Source organism: Microcebus murinus, chromosome 10 (assembly GCF_040939455.1).
Source record: "Microcebus murinus isolate Inina chromosome 10, M.murinus_Inina_mat1.0, whole genome shotgun sequence".
Lineage (NCBI taxonomy): Eukaryota > Metazoa > Chordata > Mammalia > Primates > Cheirogaleidae > Microcebus > Microcebus murinus.
In genome coordinates this window covers 22,832,791-22,853,175 of record NC_134113.1, presented here as the reverse complement: position 1 = coordinate 22,853,175, position 20,385 = coordinate 22,832,791, and the positions used below count along the sequence as shown (strand labels likewise).

The following is a 20,385-nucleotide window of genomic DNA, read 5'->3' as shown; positions in this document are numbered from 1 at the left end:
TTTTCTGGTTAAAGAAATTCTGACATTTCACAAAGAATGGAAATCATTTGAACTTGTTCCCTGAAAAGTATAACACATAGATTAATATACACTTGAATTAATGCAAATTTCGAATACATAGGATTTGAATTGGTAAACAATGCTTGGTAGACTTAAATTCAGACTGCCTCTGTCATTTGCTAGCAGTGTGACCTTGAGCATTTTCTTACCTCTCTTGGGCCTTAGTTTACTCATCTGCAAAAGAGAGAAGGTAATACCTCTTTATAGTGGTGTTCTGGTGAATGAAGTATATGGTGTATATAAACACGTTAACCCAATGGCTAGCATCAGGTTGACACTCAATAAATAATAACTACAATTATTGTTTAAAATACAACAGCTCTGTGTTAGAAACCAACAGAGGCAATTGGATAAAGTTTTAAAATCTGACATTCATAAACTTAGATTTTTATGAAGTAACGTGTCCTATACAAACACACACATACATACACACACACAAGCCCATTTTGTCCCAGGTGTATATATGTGTGTGTATCTGTCTGAGTGTGTATGTATTGGTACACATACATATATCATTTACATAAGAACAAAATTAAAAACCTGACTTCCTGAAAGTATGTGGTACATGAATTTCTGGGCTTCTTTCTTTTCTAACAATTTGTAATGGCTACATAACACTTTGTAGCTCAAAAATAATTCTGTACATATTATCATATGTGATCTTCACATAAACAAGACAGGACAAGTGACATTACATTCTTTTTTTTTTTATAAATGGAACACATAGAAATGTTATATGATTTACCTAATTTCACTTACTGCAGTGAAAAACAGAGAAGATGAAGGTAAAAGAATACACTTGGAGTCTTTGGACACTTGGAAAAAGGAACTAATAATGCTATTTCTCCATGAAATACTGGCAAACAGAAGTATAGGACCCAGGAATGAGTAATCCCAGGCATTATTCGAGTTTTGACAAGTGGATAGAATTAGTTTCTCCTCAATACCCACTTGTTAAGATATTCTGATTCACTGCGTTGTTTACAACAGTTAAACATGACCATTTCCATTGTTATTACTAGGGCTTGTGTGGAAATGGGATGAGCCAGAGTGGGAAGAGCTAGGATCAAGAACTTAGGACTCCCTCAGGCCTGGACAAAAGCCCAGAGAGCTAAACATGGGGAAATGTCTAGAGGTTTCGTAAGAAAGTAACATATGGAGCCAGATTTTTAAAAAATCCATTCTTCTTTTATATAAGGAGTTAGTCACCGGAAAGGGAAAATGACCCAAGGAAGTCCTTTCATTTGTTTATAATTTGTCATATTAGGTTAAAATATTTTACTGATTCAACAAATATCTTGTAATTACCTTCTCTCTGTGAGGTATTTAAAAAGGCACTGTAGGAACATAAAAAGTATAAAAGACAATGCCTTCAAGGATTCCATATAACTATCCTATTATTATATACTTATTATTAGAACAATGATAGCATTTAAGTGATAAATTTTTCCTTCTTTAATTCTGAAGATAGTAAAGAATGCATTAATTCATTCCTTCATGCATTCATTCATTCACTTATACATTCATTCAATAAGCATTTATTCCTCCTTGCACTGAGTAGTAGAATATGAATGTGGGCTTTAAAGTCAGATGGCCTGGGTTTAGATCCTTGATTCTTCCCTAGTTAGAAGTGAGGAAAATTATATGAATCTTCAGCTCCTTTGTCTATGAAATTCAGTTGATCATACTAAGATTGACATGGGGATCAATAATATTTGTCAGGTAGCTCTCCCTATATGTGGCATACACAAATGTTATCATCATTATTTCCTGAAAGTCAATGCTTCTCTACTCAAGGGATGTAAAAAGTAGTTGGAGGGTGGACATAAACGTACCTAGAGCAACTAGAGAATTTTATTATGGCACAGAACTAAGTGAAATCTAACACAGTCCATACTCCATAGGTGCTGACAGAATTTAGAAGCAAGAAAGGGCTTTTAGTGAAAGGGAAAACAATAGCAAAAATGCTTTCTGTACAGTCTAGTGTCTAGATCTAGCCATGCCTTTGTTCAATATTTGCAGCCTGATGAACATCTCCCCGGAGACCACTGTTAATTTAGGAACCTACAACATCTGTGCAATTTAAATAGGACCAGAGCCCAAACCCCAAAACACATAGAACATGATTTCCTATTCAATGTGGTTGAATAGGACCACATCCATCCCTGGGGCTTTGATTCATGAACTGCGTGGCCCTAATTGACACCGGGCTGTTGCCTTTTCAGATAGCATGCATGGTAGAATTTCAGTGTATTTGGACTTGTTCAGAGTTCTTACATCCAGAAAGTCCAAATTAGATTTTTGTCATTAGCCTGTCAAGCTTGTCTTAAGTCCACTTAATGAGGTCTGCGGTGGAATGTCTTTTATGTTCTGCAGCCTTTATGCGTAGTCTCGGCTACTCTCAACTGTGGCTGAGAAGTTAACGAAGTTACCACAGTGCTCACTTGAGGTCTGCCGCTTTTGAAAACACACCTCGTATGTGTTTGGGTATTTAAATTCTGTTTTCTAGCTTTTAGGGTTTTTATCCTCGTGGTGCATTCAAGTGCTATGGAAATAAGACCAGATGGATGTGACAACCAGCCATTCGGGAAATTACATACACATTACATTTTAGAAAACCAGCGTACATATGTCTATCTGGATGTGTTCATATGCTGGATTATTTTTGTTGCATCCAAATGGTTGGGATTTCAGTGAAGCAGTTGCTTAGAATGTCAGCATGAGAATCCCTTTCCGGAGAAAAGCAGGGCCCGCACTGAGCAATTTGTCAGACTTGGCTGTGTGTGGCGACAGAGTAAGGGTCACTCTGCATTTCTCTAACTTCCTTTAGTTTTTTCATGGTACTCACTACTACAAGACATTATATTATACATCTGTTTATTGTCTTTCATCTCTTGAGAGTGTAAGCTCTATAAGGATGGAAAATTTTTCCACTTTGTGTAATACTGTAGTGTTGGGCACGTAGTGAGCACTCTGTAGGTGATAATGAATAAGTTCACTATCAATGAGATAATGAAATGGTATTTAATTCCCCCTTGTGCTGAAGCCAGCATTGCATGGGGGTTTCCCTTTGTCTCTCAAATGATGAACGTATGACTGTGGATGATGACGGTGCCTAGTATTTATAGAATGTTTACTATGTGTCAGGCACTGTTCTAAGCGCTTTATGTCTAATCTTCACAAAAACCCTTTGATGTAGGGGATATTATTCTCCCTATTTTATGAATGAGAAAACTAAAGCACAAATGCTACGTGACAGAGCCAGGATTCAAACCCACCAGCCTGATCTTCTACATCTCATGTGATTAAAATGTGGCTTCTGGGGTTTGAAAATAAGTCATTTCAGGAATTTATTCACCTCTTTAATTCTTTAAAATCACTGTATAAACATGACCTTTTAGCTCTGTGCTATTCTTAAATATACTCTTCAGTTTACCCCAGTGGTGTAATTAGAATTACTCCCATTTTACTCAAAGAGGTAGGAATATGTAGATGCAATCACTTTTCCTATTTTGTATCTCCTTATTGATATGCCTACTTACTTGCCCTTCTATGGAAAATGAAAAAGAAGAAGATACTAGAGGATTAGTACTGTAAATAAATACTCTGGATTTTGATGCTAATTAAAATATTATCTAAATAAGCCCAATGTCAAGCTAAATGGAAATATTGGTATTGGGGATTTTATGTTGGCTTATTTGTGGTTACTCAAGTTCATTCTTACTGACACAAATTGTGATAGAATAATCAGACTTAGATTTGAAGTAAAACATATTATAGAACTGTAATGTAAATTTGCCTGCCCAGTTGGGTTTGGTCTTGCTGATAGTTAAAATTAGTTTGCATACCTCAGCACAGAACCTACGTGATGGTGTGGGCTTTGTCCCAGGTGAGTGCTGCAAAATATACAGAAGCCAAAATAGACTTGTAAATCCCCTATAAATCGATGAAAATCACCTCTAGATATAGGTAATCAGGGAGTGGACAGTAGGTACAATGTAATGGCTAACGAGACTTCAGAAGAATGACATAATTTTCAGGGGTCTATTTGCGTACCAAGGAACAGGGTTCCATAGCCAGAGATACCATCCCTTCACTAGAATTGTGAATTATGTTTTTTACCTGTGCATTTTATTGAAATCGTTCCTATTTTCCATCCACATAGCAGTATTATTTTATCAGTTCTTTTCCCTGCCACCTCCTCCAATCGGTCCAGATGCCCAAATCCATTGTCTGGCATTTCTTCCTCTCCTAAATTAGTCAGTTCCATGAAATCTCATTCTAAAAGGAAACAGCTTTATTTTGGGCTTATATAATCCTATTGATTCCTTTTATATGATATATATTTATATGTTATACAATTTTGATGTTACCTTATATGGTAGGATAACAATTCCTGACCCCACTCACTGAATGAGATAATTCATGCAAATTGCTTAGCAATACTAAATATATGGTAACAAACCCTGATAATGACATCTATTATTTGTAAACATATTCAAATACATTGGAGGAGAATTGAAAAAATCCTTTTGGATGAGCCCATGATTTTTCCCTTTCAGTGTCAGATCAATAAGATCATACATTTATATTAAATTACACTCTTGGTCTTCATACTCCAGTCTGTTTCCTTGTATCTTTCCTTTCATACACTGTATGATGAAATCAGCTGGTCCTCATCTAATAGCCATCATCAGAATTATCACCATCACTGCGTTAACCATATCTCCAAAAACCACTGCCAGTATTTAAAGAGGAGTTCACACTTTATAAGGCACCTTTCCATACATTTTCTTCTTTCCATGCCCCGCGACAGTTGACGCTGCAAGTACAGAGCAAACTGATCAGGGAGCTGGTGGTGGACAGATCTAAGATTCAGAGTCTGACTCTAGGATTATACATCACAATGATAACTGAGAGATTTGGGGGATTATTAATGCTGTAGATAATCTTTAATAACACCTGCAGGTATGTTCCACCTTCAGGGAACAATTTTTTTAACTAATTGGTTATTGAACTTGACCTTAAGGAAGAAGGACATTCTCCCCTGTGTCTCTTCCCTTATCACCTCCTTCAGTTAGTGTCTTTGGAAAGGGTTCACCGACATTGGCTTCCAGCTGCCCCCAAGCTCTTCCAGCAAGGCAGAAAGGCAAGTGGATAATCAGGGCACAGGCTAGGAATATGTGCTTTCTCATCAGGATTGTAATGTGTCAAGCACACAATATGGCAGGTCATGGATTGGAGGAGGGAAAAAAACATCCTAGGGATAAACAAGTTTTATTCATTATGTTTCTAATATTGCAGCATTACCTATGACTCGACATAAATATGTCTAACAGCTTTAGAGCTGAAGAAGAGATGGATGGGGCATGCTTTTTACAAATTACTTACGTCAGTGGGTGGGATGAGAAATGGGAATATGCCAGTTTGTTATTTAGACAGCAGTTCACCAAGTGACATACACATTCTAGATAACAGGAAGATTTATCTGCTGGTGAAATTGTGAGTGCTAAGTCACCACAGGAGCAAGAGGAAGTGGAAAATATAAGGGGATAATTTAAGTATAAATGAAGGAGACATGCCTCTATCACGACTCTTATCATCCCCTAACTATTGTTATTATTCCATCATATATCTCATATTTGGATGTCTTTATCCTTGAAGGGCTTATATCTGAGGTACATTGCTATTTTGTTGACTTTGTAGTTTTCCCAGTCATTCAAAATATTTGAAAAGCACTGTTTTCTGTGGGTTTTCTTGTTTGTTTTTTTACTGGTGGGGAGGAAATTTAATTTTACACTTCTGTGAAAGTTCCATTCATGGAACCTTCATATACCTGTTGGATATATATATATATATATATATATATATATATATATATATATATATAATATATATCAATATATTATATATACATATATTGAGAAATGTCTGTTAAGGTTCTTTGCCCAAGTTATTTGGGTTCATGCTAGTGAGTTCCTTATATATTTGGATACTAGGCCCTTATCACATGCATAATTTGTACATCTTTTCTGCCATTGTGTAGGTTGTCTGTTCACTCTGTTGATTGTTTCCTTTGCTGTGCAGAAGCTTTTTAGTTCAATGTAATTTCATTGGTTCATTTTTGCTTTTGTTTGCCTGTGCTTTCTAGTCATATTCAAATAATCATTATCTAGACCAATATCAGGGAGGTTTTCCTCTGTTTTCTTCTAGTAGTTTTGCAGTTTCAGGTCTTGCCTTTAAGTCTTTAATCCATTTCAAGTTGATTTTTGTATATGGTGCAAGATAAGGGTCTAATTTCATTCTTCTGCATGTGGATATCTAATTTTCTCAACATTTATTGAAGAGATTATGCTTTGTTCATTGTGTGTTCTTGGTACTTTTGTCAAAAATCAATTGACAAATAAGTGGATTTATTTTGGGGGTTCATTTTTCTGTGCTATTGGTCTATATGCCTGTTTTTATGCTAGTACCATGCTGTTTTGATTACTATGACTGTGTAGTAGTACATTTTGAAGTCAGGTAGTGTGATGCCTCCAGTGACATTCTTTTTGCTTAAGATTGCTTTGAATATTTAGGGTCTTTTGTGGTTCCATATAAATTTTAAGGTTTTTTTTTTATTTCTGTGAAAAATGTCATTGGAATTTTGATAAGGATTGCAGTGAATCTGTAGATTGTTTTAATTATGGGTATTTTAATGATATTAATTCTTCCAATCCATGAATACAAAATATCCTTCTGGAACACAAAATATACATAGGATCATGTCATGTGCAAACAAGGATAACATAACTTCTTCCTTCCCAATTTGAATGCAAAAAACATATTTTGACCACTACAAATAAACGAAGAAAAATCTACCAACTAAATTTTAAGGATAACTAATGGTGATTGATTTGAAAGGTTTATTTTTATTTTATCCCTTTCAATATATATTTTATCAAGCTCTAACATACTCTAAAGTCTGACAGAAGAAGCTGGGAAGAATGATTTGGGAATAACAACAAATCAAAACAAAAAAAGATTTTTAAGAATTTGCAGGAAGATAGACCTGGCCATTCCCTGCTACTCACCTGGGATGGTTGTAAATTTTGAAAGAGACTATAGAACATGTATACCTATATATCATTAGCATTCAAACAAGGCCCTGTAAGAAGTTGCAATCTCCTTAAGGGAACAAGTTGGTAGAACTTCAAATCCTTTCTGGATTACAGAACAGAAAATGTTTTACCTTAGTGAATGATGGGCAGAGAGTTGAGAATATATCTTTTGTATACATGTGTATTTGTTGAATTTGTGAAATAAGACTTTTACCTTTATAACCAGAAGAGCCATTCTCAGAAGGTATGGAGGCAATCAAAATATGTTTAAATCCTGAAAGCCAAGGAAACACTAGCTTTTGGTTTATTGACTGGGATGTGTCTTTCTCAACATGCTCTTTTTAAAATTAGTCCCAAAGGGCAATGAAGTAGGTCTCTACAAGCCTGAGTGGATAAGACAGATGAGGATTAAAGGGCAGGTAGCAGGAATGCCCTCCACTGGTGTCTGTTTCAAGATGTAGACTCAAAGAGGTGAGTCTAAATGGGAAAAGGTAAACATAGGACCATCGCCCCATGTTTATACAGAGTATTCAGAACATTCTCAGCAACATGCTTATCACAAACTCAACCTGAAGCAGTAGCACATTTGTCAAGAAAACATACATATGGAGGTTTTTCCTTCTTAGGTTGTCCCCATCCTAATATCATCACTGTGTGTCAGCAGTGTGGGAGATATTGGTGAGGAATTATAAGCATTCAAGAAATTGCCAGGTCAATTTTGAAAGAAATGGAACTGTTGACATATAAGCAGTCCTTAATTAACAAAGTATATGTTCAAGCCCAGTGCTCCACAGAAAGAGGACAAAATGATATAAGCCAAGTTTGATTTTCAAATCTCTACAGAATTCAGGAGTTTGTTATGAATGTTTCCTTTCCTGTTGTATATACCAAGAGACCAAAACACACCACATTTTTTAGTAATTAGTATCAATCAAAAGTTCAAATTTGAAAAGAAATTGAGAACATCAAATGGTATCCTTGTAGAAGCACCCTTTCCTAGTGTTCTAAATGCTGTCTTGAGAACTGTTAAAAATAAATATTAAAAGAACCAAAATAATGTGCATGGTGTGCAGGTATGGGAACATCGTGTTTCAATGATCTTGCATGAGCTTGCTCACAGAATTCGCCTGTATCTGATAACGTAAGGTGTAGTTAGCAAATCCTTATCGGCTTTGAATCAAATAAAATATTTGTGGCTTCCTGTCAATTGTTACTAAGTTAAATTTAAAACCCTGTTCTTGGCTCCACAAGATAAAATATTTCTGTAGGATCTCTATTTTCTTGACCTTATTATTTCTAGTGCAATTTACACTTCTTCATAATCCCATGCCATCGTGGATCCAGAACAAAGCCTCGTATTTTGTGGCATCTCTCCTTAAAAAATATCTTTGGGCCCATACGTTCATTCACATGCATGTAAAGTGAGGGTAGAAAGTACTTGGTTGGCCAAATCTTCGCATCTCAAAATTTTGGAGTCTTCACTAAAGCCATTGAGGAAGGTGAAGAGAACTACTTTTATCAAGCAGCTGCTATGTTCCAGGTAGTTCCCATCTACACCCTCTAATCGTCACAACCCAGGCAAATGAATAGCATTATCACTGTTTTGTAGATGAAAAAACCAAAACTGAGGTTACTCAGATTAGATCTTTAGATTGGGCTGACTCTGAAGACCATTATTTTTCCTATAACACCACAATATGCTCTCCTAGGATCTCAGAAGGCTGTACCAATTTAAAATAGAAAAAGAATCAATGGTGTTCATGGTTTATTGTTTAAAAAAAAAAAAAAAGATTAAGTCTTGTCCCATTTTTCAACTGAGACTCTTTAGTTCCCTTGGTAATTGAATAACCAAGCCTTGCATTTCATATGCCATCTAAGGAAACAAGAAAGATTGATAAAGGCCGGGCACAGTGGCTAACGCCTGTAATCCCACCACTTTGGGAAGCTGAGGCGAAAGGATCCCTTGAGGCCAGGAATTTGAGAAAGATGGATAAAGGAGAGGAAAAAAAAATAAGAAAAAGAGAGTGTTGCATCTGTTTGCCTGGTGGTGGCCCTTCAAGGAAATAAAAGGATGATACTTGTTTTCTCGATTAGTTTTTTTTTTTTTTTCTGTTTGAAAGAGGAAAGGGGTGTCATGGGGTGAAGAGGAAATAGAGAATATTGATGATGATCAAAAGAGCATAGCGGAGTTGGTTTGGGAGTTATTTCTCCAACTCTCTGGCCATTCCAGCCTTCCCTGAATGAGAATATCCTGTTTGGCTTTCAGGCTAGGGTTGTCATCCGAGAAGGGTACGTTAATTTCATATTTTCTCATAACTTTCTTTTGGGGATAAGCATTTTGGTTTTCTGCTGTTTATTATTTCAAAGGCATCTATATGCTAATATGTTTTATGCTTATTATTTTCATGTTTGTCCCTTAGGTCATGCTTCATATCACCCACTAGGGAGTATCATCTCTCATAAAAACTCTCAAATTTGATTTTGAAAATTATTCAGGAAAATTGAAGCCATGCTATCTCCCAAAGTTGGGGGAGAATATGCTCTGGAGGATCCTATAATTCACAGAAAATGGACTAGGATAACATTTGTGTTCTCCTGCTGCCAAAGTCCCCTTGAGAAAGACAGCCAGCTACACAAAACATTTAACACTGTGGCACTGAAATGTTGGAATAATGATTAAAATAAAAATCTAATCATAGGCTTTTAAAAATCACTAAATTACTATGCTTGCCCCAAAGAGGAGGAAGGAAAGACAGTTTTCATTCTCCACAGCATCCTAGGTGTGTTCACTGCTTCTATTTCTATAAATGCTGTCTTTTAATTGTATGTCATTGTTCCTTAGCACCATTTCTAGAAAGTTAATTTTAATGATATTAATGCCGGAAGCTGAGTTTGTGCTTAGATGAAGAATCAGGTAAAATAGAAATCTCATACAATCAGCTAGCTTGATGTTTTCTCCCAGAACTTACATTACGGGAATTTTTTTTATGAAGTTGTAATTTGTTTTGAGAGCAGATTGCTATTAAAGAAAAAATAGAAGTTAGCAAATTAACCTGACTTAAAATTATCTTTTCAGGCATCTTCTTTTGAAGAAATCAAGGCTTAAAAACTGATTTCTTGACAGGAGATGTTAAAATTCAGATGACTTTGGAGGGTCTTTAACACTTTTCCCTTGGTTGGGAATTGGACTCCTTTTGTTTCCAAGAACTTCAGAGGGATGCAAAGGAAAAGCCCCATTCCACCTTCCTCTGTATTGCTCTCTGCCTTGCTCTGTGTTTAAGAAAAGCAAGAAGTGAGAAACACTGGCGGATTTGTATTCCAGATTTATGTTCATTTTGTGTACCAGCCTCCTCTTCATCTGTTCCTCTCTCTACCTTTCAGTAGCTGCACCTAATTTCTTTTCTGTTTCTTTTCTTTTTTTTTTTTTTTAATGTTTTCACTTTTAGATCTCAATAGTAACTTTATTCTGCAAGAAGTACAGCCCGGCTACTGGTATTTCTTGTCTTGGCTCATTTTAATGCCTCTTGAGCTCCAAGACAGCTTTGTTAATAGGAGAGTTTGCTTTCAGGGTTGGAAGAAAGGTCTCCTTCGGAAAGGGGGTTGGTGGGGGAGCTTGACAAGCAAACTAGGCTCTCTTCCAAGGGATCAGTGTGAGCCTACAAAAGGCAGGTGAAGACAGGTATCTGGACAGCATGTGCTGGGACTGGCAAACAGCACTGTGCCACTTACGGTCATAATCTCTCTATAAATAAGACCTATTGCTGTGGACACATTTGGTAAATTGATTAGAATAAACAGTTGCCAAATAATGGTAACATAACATTTTCTTGAAACCTGTCTATTTGGGATATTCTGTTGCAATAGTTTATGTGCAAAAAGCCTTGTAACCCCCATCATTATTTCCTTTTTATTCTACCTGTCAGTGATAATAACAAAATAGCTACACATTTTCCCTTTAAAAGTGTTTGGAGAGGGATTCATTGAACTAACACATTGGCCTTAATGCAGCCCCAGCGAGACAGAAACTCTCTCTTGCTCGTTCCTGAACATAATTCAAATAGAAAAAAAATTTATGTATAATTAGGCTCCAGAAAGTACTGGGTGCTGGTGAACCATGCAAAGTGGTTAAGGTGAAAACTATGACTGTGTTATTTTCTTCGTGAATTAAGTCCATGAGGACAGGAAAGATGTCTGTCATCCACTGTTAGCTTGTAGTCCTAGGCGGTGGCTACAGTTTGTGGACTTTTAGCAAAAGTTTGGTAGACATGGTTCAGTCTATATGAACAGTGAAATTTGGTTCAATACAGCTTCAGAAATGCTGTTTGATTTGGGAGGATTGGCACGCCTGGTTCTGCAGTGCCCGTGGAACATGATTGTTAAAAATCTCAAGGCTTTGAAATAATAAGGTCTCAAATCAGACAAGCATAGCTTTGAGTCCTAGCATCAATACCTACTGGTTTTCTGACCCAGCTCAATCTCTCAGCCTCCCTGAGCCTCATTCTCTTCATGGGCAATATTTGGAGGAAAAATATCATATTAATTGAAATCAACTGTGAGAATTAAATGAAATGATGTAGTTGCATGGTATCCACACATGGTAAATGTTCAACAAATGGGACTATCACTATTATCGGTTTTTTTAATAGTAGTAATACTTTTAGGATTGTTATTATCATTATTAATGATATGAATGTGTTATGCAACAGGTTCACAATGTTTCCTTATGGGGAACTTAAGTAGTGGAAATCAAAAAATAGCACACTGAATACTTTTTCTGCCAATAAAACAGGATCTATAAAAATAAAGATGTGGAAAACTTTGTGTTTTCAATGTTATTCACTGAAGACCTATAAATCATCACAAAATTTTAGTAAACACTTTTGTAAATAAAATAAAAAGTCTAAGATGCTGCACAAGGTGAAACTTTTAAGACTCACAAAATGTTATTGCTTATAGCCAACCAATGCCAAATATTTGGGGGAAATAGGGGGAAAAAAGTCAATTACAAGCTAGATATTTCTACCCTCACTGCCAAGAATCTAGGTGTCTAGCAAATGAGATTTCTCTTTCACTTTTCTTCTGGGTACCCAATATTATGAAAAGCTATTTTGTGATTGACTTATTGTGCTGCTGGTAGAAGTGGCCTTGTTGATAACAGGGTACAATTTAAAATCCTTGACTATTGTAAGATAGAGAACCGATCAGAATGAAGGCTTTCCAAAGGAAAAGACATCTTGCTGGTTGAAAAGCCCTAGTGAGCTACCAGGACATATTCGTGGGGCCAAAACATCACATGGAAGCATGTAGCCAGGTCTCAAGGTCATTAAAAGTTTTAGCCTTGCTGCTGAACAAGAGAAGAATAAACAGGGTTGTGCTTGCCTCTCACGCAATGGGCTCCTCACAGAAAGCAAAGTCAGATGTTAATTAAACCTTTACAAGACTGGAATGGATCATGCCTTTCTGTATTGAAAAGTCAGCTTTGACTTCTCATTGCATGCCAGAAAAAAAAGAAAAAAAAAAAGAAAGACCTGCAAATATATTTGCTAATAAAGGTTCTTATTACATACAAGTCTCATTTAAAGTGAAAGGAGAAATCGTTTTTCTTTATATTTGGAAGAGCTCTAATGACAACAGATTCTTCATTAAAGCAATATCTTGAGTGGATATTTGTTTCATTTAATTTTTAACCTCTCTCGTGGATTTCCCTTTTTCACAAAGCCATCCCTCAAAGGAAATGCTGACAGTAAATGAATGTCCATACTCTGGTGTATTCTATGGTGTTTCATTTTAAACATTCACACTTGGATTAAAGTGCAACATCATTTACCTTTCATGGTGTTTAGCATCTAGTAGAGGCTTAATAAATAGCAATTAAAAGAAAACCTCACTAGAATTATAGTGTTGCTTTCCTAGATTTCCATTCTGTCAGTCTTCAGTGAAGTTGGTATAATTTCTCCTCAAATGGGCAAGATTTGGAATTCTCCATAGTCACAAGTGAGAGAACAAAATAAGAGAGATTTTCATTTATAAGATTGCCTTTCTCTTATCTAGTGGTCTTGCCTCCCAGAATGTCTGTCTGTCTCTGGAAAGCAAAGTCAATAAAAATGATTAGAGTTGGCATCTCACAAATGTACACCCTTAAACCATGAAGCAGTAATGCTGTGCAGAAAATATTTTTCTGACCTTTTCAAATTGCATCCAACTGTCTCGGGAATTTCTCAGTGACTAGAGGTAATAAGGTTCAATCTGTTTTACTGGCTGGCTTCAAATTTAGTTCCTCTAAAGCTCTAACTTATCTATTCTTTGCATCTTGGCCCCAGCATCCATTCAGCACAGAAATCCATGCATCTAATCTTTTTTTCCCCCTTCTCAGGTTTTTTGCTAAAGAATCACGTTGTAGAATCTACCACCATGACGACTTTCCACTTATTGCCCCCTTGAAAAACAAAATATTAGCACAGGAAGATTAGTGGGCATGTTGTCTTTTGAAAAGCCCTTGTTGAATTTAATTAGCTTTTAGATTTTGTACCATTTTACATCTCAGTTTTTTTACCTATGTGAGTTATGCCTCAGTAATCTTCATTATATAAAACTTTTCTTTTTCACTTAACCAAACCATATGCACTCTCCAGAATAATAAAGAGGCAAAAATATGTGAATTTCTTTTGTGCTAAATTGATTTTGCTTTTTCTTCTGTGAGTCCACACACAGCAGACATGCTACCCCAGTAAGGAAGGGAGCCATCCAAGTGTGAAGTGCTAAAAGGCAGCTGGGCGGCCCCTTCTTCACCGTGTTCCCTGAAGGAGAACAGAAAACAGAAGCTGGGGACACATTTCTTGACCTTATGAAAGTGTTGGATGTCAGGAAGCCTTGACAAGAAAGTAAAAAGCTTGTCTGACTTTTTATATTGAGAGCGCCTCCATGCTGAATGTGATTCTGGGGAGATACCAGTGTTTCCTCATTTGTAGGACACACTAGATTCAATCACATACTCTGTTTTGTTGTTCCCATACATGGCCTTTGTACCGCCTTCTGCAGGGGAGATTAGAATCTTGGCTGGAATTTCCTGTGGTCAGTGGAGCTTGGAGCCTCTTTCTGGCTTGGAAAGCATGTTCACGGGCAAACAGCCACCAGGAGGAGAAAGTCGTTTTGAAGTTGCCCTTCTAAGAGTCTGCATTTTCTTGTGCGCTAATTTGTCAAGTTTGATCATCATAAGATATTTGGCTTTCTATAAATGAGATCATTTCAAACAACCCTATTGAGAAAAAATGCTTACAGAAAAGGAGATGAAGAGCAGACTTTTTTAAAAAAAATTCACAGAAACGTATTTTTGTTCATTTAAAGAAACCAAGTATACTCATGCCAAAGTTCATTTTCTTTTTCATTTAAAATTTTTTTTTTTAATTTTTGGTTAAAGTTGAAATGTATAAAGTATGTTTAAGAAGGAGCTGCCATTTTATTATTTGAAATTAAATCTATTTTGACACACAGTCTTGACGTTGTTCTTTCACAAACCTGGGTGGAGTTAGCTGGCATTTTGTGTTGTAGAGATGAGGTATTCTGGCAATTTTGTAAAGTCAGATTTACCCGATAGTTGCAATGTCGCTTCACCAGCTGGGGAAGAGTGAAGACTTTCAGGTGCTGGAATTAAAGCAGGTCTGTTTCTTGACTGGAGCCGCAGGACACCTGAGAAGTTGTTAATTCAGGGGTATGAGTGTCTGCACGCGTGTGCACAGCCACATATGTGTAAGATGCGCACACTAACTTGAACTTGGGGTTGGGAGGCCACAACTCCAAACACAAATGGATTCTAGTTTCTGCCTGTGGATGTCATGTCTTAGTAAACTGGAAACTTAGCTATACCTATCAAACCGTTTCAGAACAGAGAATGGCTTAGCCAATTGGCTCCAATCATTACACATTTAGTGCCTTCTCTTTCTCATTTCTAAGCTATATCATCTTTCTTACTCTTTAGGATCTGGGGGTAAAACAAAAAATCCATGTTCAGACTTTCCATTGCAAGCGTAGTGATTTGAATCTGGTGGAAGAAAGGAGGGACATAGTGCCAGTGTCCATTTGTACTGGGTTATTTTGCTTTTCTGGGTGTTCTTAGAGTTTGGGGGATGGCTGGAGAATTGATCAGGAGCTTTCAGGTTGAGAGTCGCAAAGGAGTAAGTCGCCTAATTAACAGTGCCAATGATAGTAATAGCTGCTGCTTAGTGGATAACTACGGCTTACAGGGTTTGTCACAGATAACTCATGCTATACCTTTACAGGGCAGAGTGTGAGGCTTAGAGAGGGGGGAATTGTGTGAAGAGGATTATTTTGGCATGGAAAGGAATGAAATAATCTGTTTGCTGCAATCATTGGATTTTTTCTTTTACTTTTTTCTCCTCTTTCTCTTCCTCTCCTCTTTCTCCTCTTCTTCATCGCCTCTTCCCATCTTTCTTAGCTTCTCCTTTTCATTTTTCTTTTCTCCAAGAGAGAATGAAATGAAGCCAGTTTGTCAAAGCACTGTCCCACGGGGTCTTCGTCAATAGGACAGCTGTTCTTCTCTTCTTCTCTGTCTCTCTCAGTAGGGCTACTTATTTAATTATTTTGAAAGTTTAATAAGCCAAGTGTTCTGGCTGGTGGCTTATATTATTGTCACATACTTTTTCATTACCTTAAAATAACACTACAGGTGGCAGAAGGTGGTGGTTATATGTTGTGCTCCCAAGCGCACATTCAACCCTGCCTAATCTACCTTTTGTCTGTGTTAATAATTGTTCGGGATTGAAAGGAGGAAAGAAAGAATTGAGGAAAGCAGTTGTTCAAAGGTATTTCTGTGAGTAACTCGGTAAAACCTGTTTCTATAAAAATGATGTGTTTCTCTATCAGGATATCTAGGAAGTTACATTCCTTCAAATATACAACTGAAACCTTTTGCTTCTTTTATTTGCCTCACATATCGGTAGTACAATAATAAGCATTCCTCACTGCCAAAGCAGACTTGTTACTGTGACGTTGGCTCAATGGAGATATTGATGGGCGGTCATTCAATGCCACTCTTATGGCGATGCCTAACATGCTCCAATTTGTGCTCTGTGCGAAGGGGCTCGGTTACTTTTTCTGGGTAAACTGGGCTTTTTGTGTTACCACAGCGTCACTTAGACCCCTGATGCCAAGGCCAGCAGCCTGACAGTGCTGCCATGTGTTCCCAGGCATGTCAGAAGACAAACAGTGGATTCAAGTCTAAGCAGAGTAGTAGAATCTCAAAAGCTCTATCACCACCTCTCACTGCACATACACCCTTCCTAGAGTGGGTGTTCTGAAAATTTGGTCTGTGTCTCACTTGTGATAAATATCCCCTTTTTTAAAAAATTTCAAATGGAATGTGTTTGGCAGCACGGTTTTAGATACAAATATGATTTCAAAGTTTCTTTTTCTGTCTCTGTTTCTCTCTCTCTCTCTCTTTCCCTCTTTCTGATATATACCTTGCATCTGGGGCATTTTGAATATGCATGTGATCTCAGTTCACGGTTCATGAAAGACTTCATGTTTTGCACAGGGCCCCTTTAATTCCCACTATCACTCTGACTGGAGATAAACTTGAAATAATGTAAACAAACAAGAATGAATCGTTCTGAAACTATCTGCCACACACAGCTCATCTTCAGCACTTTGCTTTCCATTATTGCCGAAGGAAGGGGAATGACAGCATCAGCTCCAAATGGGGCACCTGCCTGTGCTTCTGTGATATCCTGGTAATCTCCACTTACTGTCAGGGCTGCAGCAGTATTTATTTTTCCTTAATTGGAACCCCACTGATACCCTGTGGGATTTCTCTCCCCCCCAACCCCGCCTTTGGCAAGGCAATATATCCATATAGACCCAGAGCATAGCCACCATGGTCTATTGCAATATTATAGTCAGAAATATCAACATTGGGATCAAAATTAAACCAATACCTAGTTTCAGTACTGCCTTTTGATATTATTAGGAATTCACCATTTTTCTCAGTGAAAAAATCTTCAGAGTTAAAGAAATGTCGGCAGAAGCTCAGATTGAATATGCTTTATCACAGTGTTTCATCTCGTTTTAATTCTTTATTTCATTGCTTCTAGAAGTATAGGGATGACTGATAAAACTGCAAACTATTGCCTTAAATAAGTAAACAACAAACACAAGAGGTTTGGGCACACTATATAGAAATTTTACCTTTTTTTTTTTTACATATCATTTCCTCTGTAGGTGAACAAATATAAGTTGCCCAGAAAGCCTTAATTTTATTAAAATTACATTAATTAAAATTAATAAGTAAATCCTCTTTATCTTAACTTTTGGTGTCGAAATAGGATTTGTTACCTTGGCCATCAGAGGGCCACTTCATTGTCTTTATTTATGGTTTTAGCATTTGCATTTGTTTTTCCCTTGTGCTATTTTTATTTTTATCATTGAAGTTTATGAAGACTTAATCATTAGCCCTCTGATTTTCCAGGAAAAAAAAATGTTGATTTATTGAACTAGCTGCAGAAAACGAAGAAGAAGAAGAAGATCAATCTGACATTGTAGGTTAATAGTAGGGGAAAAAAACATATTCATAATTAGAAGAGAAAAGGACTTTCCCTGTTCATTCCAGTTTATAATAAAAAGCCCCTCGCTAAAGTGTCTTAGAAAATAATGCATTCAGACTGAGTCGAATTACTGCCTAGCAGATTCTATTTATCTGTAGCTTAAAAAGCAGCTGCGTTTTTGTAAAAAGCAATGAATGTGGCAGTCCTACTTAAAGGTAGAAGAAAAAGAACACCCCTTGTTTTGTAATAAGGGGATTTTCAATTTAAAAGAGAGAGCGAGCCTGTTGTGTGAAGTAGGGTTATTACATTCACTGTATTCTATCTCACTCACCAGGAGGCTAATAATGAAGGGGCCAGGGAAGGAGGCCAGTGCTGCAAGGGTTATCTCACAACCTCAGATGCTGGATAAGTCGAAGGAGGCAGAGTCGCTTTGGGATGACATTCAGAAAGGCTGGAGTGATTATTTGGAAGAGAAAAGCCTGCCTATTCTTTCCAAGGTAAACAGTTCATTTCATCTGTCAGCTGCATGTTTCAGTATACCAATATGTTTATATAAAGATATCTATAAAAATTTGCCTTTTAAAAAATCATTTTAGGTGCATGAATATTCCCTCGACCTGCCCATCCAGTGGTCCAGCAATGAATTATTAGGAACCTGCCATAGACAAAGGATGCACTCGGAGCCCCACCACACCTAAAGCCACGCTTTGAAGGATCTGCCAAGCTCACTTTTAATCATGAGAAAGAAATTACCCACATGGAGTCAGCAGAAAATGAGAAAGTAGAGCTCGTGCTGTGAATAATTCCAGCAAGTGCCAAGGGGCTAGTTGAGGAATGGCTTCATGAGGTGAATATCTTTAGCTTGTACTTAGGGTTTGGTTAGCGTATAATCATTTTCTCTTCTTGCAGCAACGACTATCATAAGTGTATTTCCTAACTAAAGAGTGCTTTGAGCATGTGTCTGGATGTTGACAGATTTAATACCAGTGTTGCCCTTGTTGTTATTTACTATGACTAATTTTACATTTGTGAATATGCAGAAATCAATTTAGGCGCAAAAGCTCTCAGAGCCAGTGACTGTCGCTCGCTGTCCGTGTTTGTGTGTATCGCTGTGAGTGCGCGTCCAGTAATTCATGTCTCCGTGTACGTATGTGCCCTTGTTTTCGTCTTCTCTCTGTTGTGAACGTAGGTTGGGAGAATTAGCCAACCAGTGGGTTCTCAGACGTGGTCCAAGGCTTTCATTTGATTTTTGGAACAGGAAAAAAAGAACGTGTCACATTGTGATTAATGGTCAATCTGAATTTTCAATTCATATGAAAGGAGGAAGGGGAAGGGATATGTGTCAAATGACAAGACTAACCTTTTCCCTTTGGGACGAGCATGATTCAAATTAAACATCACTTTCAGTGTGAAATTAGTTTGAAGGCTTCTCTCTCTCTCTCTCTTTTTCTTTTTCTTTTCTTTTTTTTTTTTTTTTTTTTTGGTGCCTAGTTTAACTCCTTGTTGGCTGCTCTTTCAGAGAGAACCCCCTGCCATCCCAGCTCTGTGCCTGAATTTATTCCCAGTAGCCCATAGTTCCACTTCCTTTGTTTCCTTTTTCTAAAGATCAGGTCCCAGAAAAGAATATTGTACTATTTCAAAAGCTTCATTACTCACAAGATAAGATTCTCCCTAACACATGCTATTTAATGTCTCCATAAATGAAATAAATACATGAATAAATAGCATTCCTCTTTTTTAAAAGATAAATTTGCCAGGGAGGAAGGAGAAAGAAAGAAAGGGATCCTTTTGGAAAGAATTTAGAGTGCCCTCTGCTTTGTGCCAGTTTTTGCTGGCTGAGTAAGCCACAGAGGAAAAACAGCCACAAAAACCCCCAACTTCCCTCCTGATCCTCTTGTTTCCCACATAACTGAGTCACAGGATCGCCATGCCAACCTGGAGCAATCTGGCTTTAAGCAAGCATGTGCCTGGACGTTTCGAAACCGCCCATTAGTACTGGTTCAAAGGACCCAGGTCCCAACTTGTAGAAAGAACCTGCTGGCAGAAGAAACAGTGGGCTGCTTTCGCATCTGTACAAATCCTGACTCCACAGTGAGGCATCATCAGATGTGATGTGTGACTGACTCCCTTCCTGGAGTTTGGTGGCTTATGGGGAAAGGAAAGGTATTGAAATGGCTAAGAAACCATGCTATTCTTCCAGTATATCTTCAAAAGGAAATTGTTGGGGGTCTTTGATCCCTTCCCTACAGGAAGGAGAGGTGTGGCAGGGTGGAGAGCTGAGCCAGCAGGGGTGAGGTATGGTAGAGGAGGTGAGCCACTGGGGGGTGGCTTGTGGGGGGCAGAGCTCAGCCAGCTGGGGGAGGATGCAGAGGTGGAGTCGGGAGGTAGAAGGTGGAGGCAGATGAGCAGCTGTGTTTATTTTAAAACATATCATTTAACCCTCACCTAAAAACAAATTGGAGAGGTTTGAGAGTGCATTAATCTGGACCCAATTAGCATGTCTTTCTCCTTCAAAAGTGCAACCTGAGATTAATGAATATAAACTAGAGTTTCAGATGCAGTGCTTAAATCATTTGCATGTTTCCTGCATGATAATTGAATTTATGTATGCACTTCCTTTCATTTAACTATTTCCAGTCTCTTCCTTGTGATTCACATAAATCAAGATT

At 37.4% G+C, this 20,385-nt stretch overlaps 1 long non-coding RNA gene across 9 annotated transcripts in view; it reads left to right on the top strand.

Annotated features, from left to right (window-relative positions):
* Window positions 1-20,028, top strand: part of LOC105883975 (uncharacterized) — a 94,029-nt gene extending 74,001 nt beyond the window's left edge. For all 9 annotated transcript variants that reach the window (XR_002224107.2, XR_001160011.3, XR_012921405.1 and 6 more), the window contains 2 exons: window positions 18,051-18,213; window positions 18,313-20,028. This is a non-coding gene — a long non-coding RNA (uncharacterized LOC105883975). The remainder of the gene's footprint in view (window positions 1-18,050; window positions 18,214-18,312) is intronic.
* Window positions 20,029-20,385: the final 357 nt, after the last annotated feature.